This window comes from Phocoena sinus, chromosome 7 (assembly GCF_008692025.1).
Source record: "Phocoena sinus isolate mPhoSin1 chromosome 7, mPhoSin1.pri, whole genome shotgun sequence".
NCBI lineage: Eukaryota > Metazoa > Chordata > Mammalia > Artiodactyla > Phocoenidae > Phocoena > Phocoena sinus.
The window spans coordinates 9,507,456-9,518,963 of NC_045769.1; positions in this window are offsets into that span (position 1 = coordinate 9,507,456).

Sequence of the window (11,508 nt, forward strand, 5' to 3'; positions counted from 1 at the left end):
ACCCTGTTGTGGCTTCAAGGCCCAGGCACGCAGTGATTGCACTCTCCCTGGGAATTCAGGCTGCAGAAATACATTTTCCTCTCTGTGACTAAGATACATGGAAACATTCATTAGGGACACTATAGTAAGAATTTATTAAGAAAATTGTGCTAAGGAATATGAGGGCAGAAGACACAAGTCGAGATGGCTTAAGGGTCAGGTCCGTGTTTACACTGTTTAATGCTACGTGTGCAGTTGACATGAAAAAGTGGTTATTTGAAATGATCGTAGAAAATTAACAGTGGTCCATGGAAAGTCCAGTGCACTCCATTTGGCGTGCACTTCTTAATAAGGGAATCTGGGCCTCCGTTGAGACCCATCCTGTCAGCCCCACTCGACTCCCACAGTGCGTCCCGACGTCACTTAGTGCCATAGGACTTAACATCTCTTAGAACCGAGGCATCCTGGTATACTCGCCCAGAGCTGTGTGAAGGGCTTTGTGGAAGAACAAGTGTTGGCGCAGGAAGAGGCCTGGACATTCAGGCCTGACCCGGCCCTGGCCCCTCTTCCTGGGTAGTGTCATGACCCCTAACCTCGCTGGCCCTTATCCTCTGCACTTGTCAAACCAATTCAGTCACCTCTAAGGTCACTTTTTTTGGTTGGTTTTTTGTTTTTTCTTTTTTTGTGGTGCGCGGGCCTCTCACTGCTGTGGCCTCTCCCGTTGCGGAGCACAGGCTCCGGACGCGCAGGCTCAGCGGCCATGGCCCTTGGGCCCAGCGCTCCACGGCATGTGGGATCCTCCCGGACCGGGGCACGAACCGGTGTCCCCTGCGTTGGCAGGCGGACTCCCAACCACTGCGCCACCAGGGAAGCCCTAAGGTCACGTTTTAATGGTAATACTCATACAATCTTGGGTGTGAGTCTTTGCAACGTCTCCCGGTGTTTCTCCACGAAGGCATCGTAGCATTTGGGTTGGCACGGTTCTTCCCGCAGAGCTTCTGGCTTCTCTGGCTCTGAGTGTCAGCAGCACTCACTCTCTAGTCATTGGGACGACTTGAAACGCCCTCTAATGCTTTCCAGCATCGCAAATATCAGGGTGTTACCCCCCAGCTGAGAAGCAGTGATTATGTGTTGCAGCTTTTGGAAAGCGATCCAAGTTTTATATTCAGCCAGTAATTATGGTTAATAACAAATCAAAATATTGCAGCACTTAGGAGCGGGCGCAACTTAGGGATAAGAAGAGGAACGGAAAAATTATTTAGTCAGAAAAAGCCACAGTTCTGTCCTCCCCTTCCACGCGCACATACACACACACACACACACACACACACACACAATGTGCCTCTCCTATTCCATCAGGAGGAATTCATCCTTACTGCTCTGACATCCACCTTAGGTGAGAACTTCTGCAGTGTTGGGAAAAGGACATCCTCTTGTACCAAATATAACTTTCAGAGAATTTTAAATTCAGAAAATGTCATGGCAATTGTCGCTTTTCCAATTTAAAAACAGTCTTAACTAAATTCATTGAGAAAAGTCCAGTAGTTCTAACCGACGTTAGAGGATGTTAAGTAAAGATTCAAGCCAGTGTTTTCAACGTTCTAGAATTACTTAAAAGAAGTTGGTCTCTCAGCATTGCATTATGCGCTAATGGAGTGGGCCAATAAGCTTCCTTTCCTCCATGGACAGTTCAGCGCTGTCATAGATTCCTTTGCTCCCATTGTTCTGACACGTAATGTTCCAGAGTGATGGAAAGAATACAGGATCAGTTTCCTCCCAAAGCATTAAATGGTGTTTTGACAAACGGAAGAAGTTGAGATTTTTGTGGTCTTTCTCTCCAACGTACCATTTTCCTTCAACGTACCATTTTCCTTGCCCCGTCTCACAACACCCCTGGGGGTGAGCAGAGGTGAGACAGGGAATCTAATCAATTACTGATCAACCTGACATTCACCACAAAGTGGATGAATTAAAAAGAAGTAGGTTTTTTTTAAAAAAGCGTTTTTCCTTTACATGGAGATTTTCATGAGGAGTGCATGGTCAGTGAAGCATACTGCAAATGTTTCAATGTGATGTGTTCAGTCCTCCTGTTTTATCATCTGCAGGAGATGCCAAACTCTAGCCTTATCTCTGGTGCCTGGCATGATGCCCGGCCTCAATGGCATTCAAACAGGCACAGAGGAATGAATGGGGAATTCGTCACCTGTGTTGTTCCCTCTCTGCCAGTCAGATTGTTTGTGGAATCTGTGCTCTTTGACTTCAAGGAGTTTAAGATCCAGGTAGAAAGCAACGTGGAACCAAAACAACTATGTACACAGGTAAGTGCTAAATTATGTGAATTTGTATAAATCCAAAGAAGGAGAACTAGGACCATCGATGGTTAGAATTTCGCTGAGTTAGAAAAACTACCTCTCAACACCACCACCACCAAGAGCAGTGTAACAGCCAGGTCTATAACCAGAGATACACCTTATTCTGTGCTGAAATGTGCTGTTGACACAGTCCTATTGTGTTTTTCGGTAAATAGTTGACGTGGGTCAGTAGAAACAAAACAAAATCAGAGTTTGTTCAGGAAGGAAACAGATTTCATGGCTATGTAGGATCACCTAGGAATTATTAAGGAATATTAGTGCTGATCAAAATAAAAAAGCATTGCTAGAACAAATGAATGAAAAAATGACCTTGGTATTCCTATTGCCAGACTGGATATGATACAAGGAGAAGCAAAAGTCCATTCTGAAAACAAACGAATTTTGTAAAATCAGCTTGAGGATTACGAGTAGAAAATTGTGAAATACTTCTTTCGAAATACAGTTAGTGCAGACAACCCAGGAGAGAGGGAAAGTCAACAAACTGACTTTTTCCAATTGCCAATATATTTAGAGGGTCCGGTTCTATCAGTTATGTTTTCTTTTTCTTTTTTTTTTTTTTTGACGATAATAACTTTTTAAACTCAAATCTGCTTTTTGTTTCCATTCAGAGTTTTGTAACTATCAATAAAATACTGTGAAATTGCAATATTAAACCCTTTTCTGATATTTATAAATCTTGTTATGAAGATTTCTTTTTATCTGCCATGGTAGTTTAGAAAGATGCCTGGGCTCTACATTTCGAGAACTGAGGTTCTTTTTTGAATTTGACCTCGGATAATTTTCGCTGAGTGTTTCCTTACCTGTGAAATCATGGGAGCAGATGAGATTAATATCCTGCTCTCAAATTCTAAGCTTCTAACACCTGTCATGATCCTTGGACCTTCTTTTCAGATCAACTCAACTGATTTAAGAGGGTACATAGGTCCTCTTCTAGTTAAGTTGAACAAAATAACATAACTGTTTCCTACATAGGTTGAATTTGCCAAAAGAAAAGTACTGATCTATTTTGGAAACACTCTGAAGCTGCTTTTGGTCACTTATTAACACCAGGTATTAAACTGGCTCAGGAAATATTTTGATTCTATGCTTGGGTCTTTAAAATCCTTCTTAGTGTTTAGTTCTAGTGGATTTTCTGTTGGTTTGTTTAGTTACCATGTGTCAGGTCAGGCAGTGGCATTGGCTAGGATTGAGATGCTAATAACCAATGCCATTGGTTAGATTCTTCTTCAAAACCTAGAGATGTGCAGATTCTCAGATCTGGGAGTCGTTAGGAAGGCAAACCAACCTTCTATTTTTAAAAATGATTGAGTTGGGAATTCTCTGGCGGTCCAGTGGTTAGGGCTCTGTGCTTTCACTGCCAAGGGTTCAGGTCCAATCCCTGGTCAGGGATCCCGCAAGCTGAGGGGAGCGGCCATAAATAAAATAAATAAATTTTAAAAAATGATTGAGTTGGCATACCTTCCTCAAGATCACATACTTGTTATTTTCCAGATGGGTGACACACTGGCAATTAAGACCCCTCCCACAGGAAGGGGTATACAGGCTCTCTCAGTGCCCAAAGGGACAGGATATCACGCTAAGGTGTTAAACCAAGGTTTTGCCCTCAACCCTCCTTCCATCCCTTCCTTCCCATTTCTTCCCCAGCCACTCAGCACGAGCAGGAGCTTCCTGTGTATGTTGAGTCTTAGGGAGGAAGACCATGGAGAAAATAAAGAGAATTTCTGGCTTCCGGGTTTCTAAATAGAACATCTATCATGGATAGCAGTCTTATAATTACAGCTTCTCATTGCAAACACCCCGCCTAAAAAACAGAACACAAGGCTTTTTGGCAGGGGAAGTGTGTGTGTGTGTGTGTGTGTGTGTGTGTGTGTGTGTGTGCGCGCGTGTGCACGCTTATGTCTGTTTTTTGTTTTATTTTTTGAATACCCAAAGCTGGGCTTTTGCATGTCAGTAGCCAAAGCCTCAGTGATTCAGAGCAAACACTCTATGGGATTGTAAGGATAGTTTTACTGCCACGTAACGGGAGATAAAAATTCGAGCCGCTGGGAAGTCAACTAGGGAGACGGAGCAGGAAACGAGGAGGAAGAAATTATGGCATGTCCCTGAGAAGTCACACAGCGCTCACAACCCAGGCGGGCGGAGTTCCCAACGGGGCAGGAGAGAATGGCTCGTGAGTTTTGCTGGATTTGCTGACACAATCACCTTCCTCTAGGGCCTGGTTCTCAGCTTTCCGTGGAAACCACAGAGAAACCCTCCAAATACGCATTTTTTCATTTTGCCAGAACAAAGAAGCAATTTAATAAATTCAGCTTAATTTAGGATTCCACTTGGTAGATGAGTTTGCTTTTCTTGTTTACACACACCAGCGATGGGAGGAATAGAACGGTGGCTGCCGAGATGAGCTTTTGCTTTTAGGTATTACATACCATCCACTGAACACAGCCGCTTTCTGTTTTGTAAGATTAAGTTTGCCATAAAACTTTTGTTCTGGGGCTTCCCTGGGGGCACAGTGGTTAAGAATCCGCCTGCCAGTGCAGAGGACACGGGTTCGAGCCCTGGTCCGGGAAGATCCCACGTGCCGCGGAGCAACTAAGCCCGTGCGACACCACTACTGAGCCTGCGCTCTAGAGCCTGTGAGCCGCAACTACTGAAGCCTGTGCGCCTAGAGCCCGTGCTTCGCAACAGGAGAAGCCACCACAATGAGAAGCCCGCGCACTGCAACAAAGAGCAGCCCCCGCTCTCCACAACTAGAGAGAAGCCCGTGCAGCAATGGAGACCCAATGCAGCCAAAAATAAATAAAATTAAATAAATTTATTTTAAAAAAGGGAAACAACTTTTGTTCTGTAACTTCTTATTCTTTCCTGCTCCATGGACTTCCAATCAACTTTCTCCCAATTTCTCAAAAAAGAGAAAAAAAAATCCCACTTCCTTCTCTCCTCTCTGCTAGATACGAGATATGAATGGGAGAGGAAGGCATTTTGTTTGTTTGTTTGTGGCTGCAGCATGCTTGCAGGGTCTTAGTTCCCCGACCAGGGATTGAACCCGGGCCCTCAGCAGTGAGAACACAGAATCCTAACCACTGGACCACCAGGGAATTCCCAAAGGCGTTTATATTAGATTCTAATATACCATGAATCCTGTAGGGAGAAGTTAGAAAAGTGATTGAGGGCCCAGCCTGGTTTTTCTCCCCTTGGGTCAACACTGTTTGAGTCCCAGTTCTACCTGAAAGGGACGAAAATAATAAGGTAGCTGTTTGTATCTTTCTGTGTGTGTGTGTGTGTGTGTGTGTGTGTGTGTGTGTGTGTGTATAAAATAAATCAACTCACAGCCACAGAAAACAAAGTAACAGCCTCTTCTACCTGAATGGTACTGAAGTATTACCAAGGTCACCATCACAGCCATTAAGGCTTCTCAGGTATTTGACCAAAAAAACTAAAACTAAAACAAAAAACAGAACCTTGGCATTATCTAAGTTTGAAAATGAATACCGTCTCTATTTTTCCTACCAGATTAAAAAAAAAAAAAAATACCCTCACTTAGGGACTTACTGAAAATTGAGAAAAGGGAAATAAAAATATGTCGAGCTCAAGTAGAAAAAATCGAGGGCAGGGCCCCTTCCGCAACCCCTTTGTTCAGGTCCCTATAGAGCCAGGACAGTAGGTCTCAGGCCTGGTCAGATCAGCTCCTAACTGTCCACTCATCTTTCAAGTGGACCCAGGCAGCCACCCAGGCAAACAAGAGGTTGCTGTAACGTGGGATCCTCCTCCCGTTAAAAGGACATCCAACGTGTGTCTGCAGGTCGTGAATACGTGCAGGCGGTGCCCAGAGAGAGAATGACTCCGGATAAGCACACCCACGTACCACTTCCACTCCCTGGGGGAGGCGCTTAGTATTTTAAAACCGTGTTCAAATATTCACAGGCATTTCTTTTCTCCGTGTGCCAGTGACAAAACATGCTGTGAATCACTTGTAGCTCAAAAAAAAAAAGGAGTTACTCTTTTTTTTTTTTTTTTTAAGGGTTTGGTTACCTTTGTAGTTACAGTTTGATGTCATTAGCTGGCTGATGGGGTCATAGTCCCTTTTAGGGTGACGTCAATTTTGAACAGGTGTGCAAGCATTTTTATATATTCATTTCATCCTGGTTTAGCTGCTCTCTTAAAACATTTCTATGATTGTAGTATGGCAACCGTCTCAGCGTTGGTCCAGTTTCATTGTTAAATGGATGCGGAAGGTGTGTAGAGCTGGCCTCTATCTGGTAACCCTCTGAATCCTATCATTTAGAGCTAGCAAATTTCTCAGCAATCATCTGGTCCAGATTTCTCATGTTTCAGATGACAAAAGAAGTCAAGAAGGGTCCAGGGACTTGATCAGGTAGCTGGTAAGTAGCAGAGCCGTAGGTGGAGACTAAGACTCCGAGCCCTGGGCTCTGTTTGTGAGCCCTGGACTCCTGGAAGCTCAGGATGGGGCATCAGCGTTACCCACCTCCTCCTATTCAACACGAACTCTGTTTCCCAGTGTCCTCAACCAGGATCCTCTTCTTCACCTGTTGACCCCTCCTGCTTCTCAATCCATTCTTCGAAAGCTCTAATTATTAAAAGTCTTCCAATTTTTGTAATAACTTCTGCTGGAAAAACATTTTATGTGGTTCTTTTTGAATTTTATTTTATTTTTTTATACAGCAGGTTCTTATTAGTTATCTATTTTATACATATTAGTGTATACATGTCAATCCCAATCTCCCAGTTCATCCCCACCCCACATTTTATGTCTAGTTTCCAAATCCTGTGACAAAAACACCTAATAGAAGTCTTTGCTCTTTTAGTTTTATTTCTTTATTATTGGAAAAATGGATGGTTTCTAGAAAATGACTCTTCCTAGGGAGTTTTTCTCTCTGCTCTCCTTCCATTTTCCCTGAATTTATTATCAGTAATTTTACAGAAATCTTGCCTAAGCTACTACTACCCAAGGGAATAGTAAGCATAGGTCTCTCACCTAAATGGTTTTGAGTTAATGTTAAGACTGAATTCTAACAAAAGGAGGAGGTTGAGTCTGGGTAGAAAAGCTCATCTTGAGAAGTTGAATCTACCTCTGTAACTGAAGTAGTGAGACTGTAACTAGGGACTCAGCACTATTCCGACTCAAGTTCTTAGTTGTGATACGGCCGTGATCTTATGCTTATGATGCCTGACTTCTACCCTAGTTTACCATTGACTTAGCTTAGCTTGCCGCTGATGGAGAAAGCTGTTGATGCATATGGAGATTGAAGATTAGTTGTTCTCTAGGCTTCACCCTTGTTCCTTATTCGCCAGGACTAGCTGACCAAAAATTTATGGCTCAGATAATGTTCCAACCTGAAATGAGACCTGACGGCTACTTGGAACCTTGAGATGGAGAGGATCATCTCTGAAAACAGAAGATTGCCCCCTCCCCAGTACATAGCCCCTTCCTCTTTTCCCTCTACCATCTCTGAGCACAAGCTGGGGAGTAGGGAGTTGGTTCTTTGGGACATGAGTCCACCTTCTCCACAGGATAGCTGGCTTCCTCAATAAAGCTATCTTTCCTTTGACCAACACTTGTCTTTCAGTATTGGATTCTTGAGCGATGAGCAGACAAACCTGAGTTCAGTAACGCCTCCTTTCTCCTGGCAGTTTTCATTCTGGTCCAATCTTTTGAAATCATTCTAGGTAACATCTAATCCCCTTTCCATGAGGTACTCCTTAAAATATTTGAAGTACCCTCTCATTTCTTTTGATTTCTCCATCCCAATATTTTTCTCCTCTAAGCTCCACCTCACACATTTCCTTTAATTCCCGGTGACGTCTCACCCTGTCCGTTTGACACAATGCCAGAGTCACTCACTCTCCCTCAAGTTCCTGACATCTTGTCATTGTTTGTGTCCCTTCTTCAAATGGTCATACTTACACTAAAAGAATAGTCCTGTGGTGTCTGCCTGACACAGACCACAGTGAGAGGCTCTCTCATTACAGACCCTTTACCTCCATCCCCAGAGCCTGAGATCACATTCACTTTCTTGGCCACCACATCACACTGTTAATTAATACTGAACATGTGGTTGACATCACTCCCAGTCTATTTTTTTCCAGCTTGATGTTTCCATCTGTCCATGTCCCATTCTAGACCTGGTCCCTGGCATATTCGAGGTTTACGTGTTTAGAATAATTTTACAGATAGATGTTTATATTCTCTGTGGCAGACAGTATATTCTCATGGAGGCTGAGCCCTTGAACTCAGGAGGCAGATGTGTGAGGCCAAAGCAGCTCACTGAGCTGCTTTGTCTCTGTGTAAACTGTGATCTCACCTTTCCCCACCCAAAGGCTGAGGAAGATGATGATGCATGCTTCACAAGTACATGAAGTAATTCTGAAAAACATTTGATTAGGGTCTCTCTTGATATCCTTGTAGATAAAATGGAGAAAGATAGTTTCCATCAACCCTCTGTCTCTTGAGATTAGGCTATTTAGCCAGTTATGAATTCATCTAAATATACTAAAAGGCACTTAGGACAGTGTCTAGCTTATAGTAAAAGTGCTCAGCAAACATTAACACTTGTTTTTAGTTAACATTGTTCTCTACCTTTTTTTCCCATTTGTTGAAGTTCTTCTCCTTTCACTTCCTCTTCCCCTCTCCTTTCCTTCCCTCTACAATCTCCTCACAATAACCCTGCCTTCCCTGTGCACCCTTAGAATGCTAATACTAGAAGTCTGCTGTGTTTTCTTCCATACCTATTTTTTCTCCAAGTCTTTTCACACAGGCACTGTTGAGTTTGGGGGCCCAACATGACTTAACATTTTCTATATTGATATATCTTGTTGGATATAAATCCAATAATGTATTAAAAATGAGGTACCACAAACAGGATTTATTCCAGATATTCAAGGCTGGTTCAATGTTAAAAAAAAAAAATCAGTTAATGTAATCCATCCATCACATCAATAAGCCAAAGAAGAAAAATCAGTCTTACAGTCAAATGCAGAAAAAGCATTTGATAAAATCCAACAGCCATTCATTATACAAACTCTCAATTTACAAACTCTCAGAAAAACTAAGAATAAAACGGAACTTCCTCAACTTGATAAAGAACATATATAAAAAATGTACAGCTAACATATATAATGGTGAGAATCTGGATACTTTCTCCCTAAGATCCTCTTTAATCACTCCTATTCAACATAATACTGGAAGTCTTAGCTACTCAATAAGACAAGAAAAAGAAATAGAATGTATACAGATTGGAAAGAAAGAAAATCACTCTTCATTGTTTTTTGCCTATTTATTACCCTCAGCTTGTTCTTCATTTTAACTCTCATTTGAGATTGCTCTTAATGGAAGATTTTGGCTAACTTCTTACATCCATTCTTGATTATGAGACTTTTTTCCCTTTTGGGAGAATGTACTTTTTGTAATGGGTCTCCATAAAAAGAGTTAAGGATGGTTTTAGGGTACCAGGAGTGGGAGGCTGGTCAGTTGAGAAAACTGCAAAATTTGAGGTGAATTATTCCTAAATTCTCATCCCAGGCTGCCTCTGAAACTGAAACTTTCTGAGACTCAGCTCCCTAAGTCAGAAGACAAGAGTAATAATATCTGTCTTGTAGTTTTCCTTTTTTTTTTTTCCAAGCCATGTTGTGCGGCATGTGGGATCTTAGTTCCCTGACCAGGGTTTGAACCCAGGCCCCCCTGCTTTGGGAGTGCAGAGTCTTAACCACTGGACCATCAGGGAAGTCCCTGCCTTGTAGTTTTGCTGTGAAGATTAAAGTGATAAAATAATGTAAATCACCTTTACTAAAAACACATCCAGGACATACGATTATTGTAGTGGTGAAACCTCAGTGAACAAACACTAGTGGGAGACAGGATCTGGGGGAAATATGAAGAAGGGTTCAGGGACAGTGAAATAGTTAATGTTGGTCTTGACGGGTGAATCACTGCTGCTATGTGAATCACATTAGCTTGATGAGCTAATCACTGCTGCTACAGAGAGACTATTCTAGAGCCTGCCTAAGTGGCCAATGGGTTGGGTGGTCCTCAGCATAGCAGTGACTCATAATACTTGTTTACCCTTGGTTCAGAGAGATTTGGGGTAATGGTCCCTGGGACTGAATGTGGAGAATGGATGGTTTGAGCCTGGGGCTCCTCAGTGTGCAGAGCTAGAGACATTTCCAGCCACTTGTCTCTCCCTTCTTCCAATCCAGATTCCTTACTCTTGTCTGTAATGCGTTCCTTGATCCTTCCCAACTTTTGCTGTTGCCCCTGTTGGCAGGAAACCAAGTGTGGTGCGAGAGGATGGTCACGTCCTAGGTCTCAGGTGAGTTCCTGGGACGGCTGCCGAGTGTGGGTTCTTGGCTTCATGCAGGGAAGAATTCAAGAGCAAGCCATAGTAAAGTGAAAGAATGTTTATTCAGGGAGAAACACACTCCACAGACAGAGTGTGGGCCATCTTGGAAGGTGAGAATAGTGCCAGGGTACGGGGTGGGTAATTTCACAGGCTAATGAGTGTGAGGAGTATTCCAGCTCTTCTGGGGAAGGGGTGGGGATCTCCAGGAATTGGGCCACCGCCCATGGCTCCTGTGGGTGTGTCATTTAGCGTGCTGGTGTGTTACAATGAGCGCATACTGAGGCTCAGGATTTATTGGAAGTCGACTTGTCTGCTATCTTGGACCTAGTTGGTTCTAACCAGTTTATGTCATGTCCTCTGGCTATGTCATCCTTTTAAAGGTTGTGCCCTGCCCCCTTCCTGTCTCACCCCTGCAGGAGCAGAGTTTCTCTGTCGAGGGTCTCCTGTCTCCTTGTCTCTGCTGATCCAGCAATTTGTTTATGGTTTTGCAGAGGATGGGAAACCATCTCTTACCATGACCAGAAGTGAAACGGGCTAGTGATGGGAGTTGAGAAGAACACAGTCAGGGCAATCTGAGGTATGATCCTCTTAGAGCTCTCAAAGCATGGAGTCTGGACCTTGCCCCTGGGGATAGGAAATGCACAGTGTAGGCTTTTATCTCATATTGTCTCTTTGTCTCATCACTTGCTCAAGTGCCTTTGCAACAATGACTGTCTGTGGAAATATAACACCCCAAACTCTAGGTTCAGAAATAAGCTATCATTGCCCTGACACATTGCTTATGAAGGTGGTTGTCTCCTCTC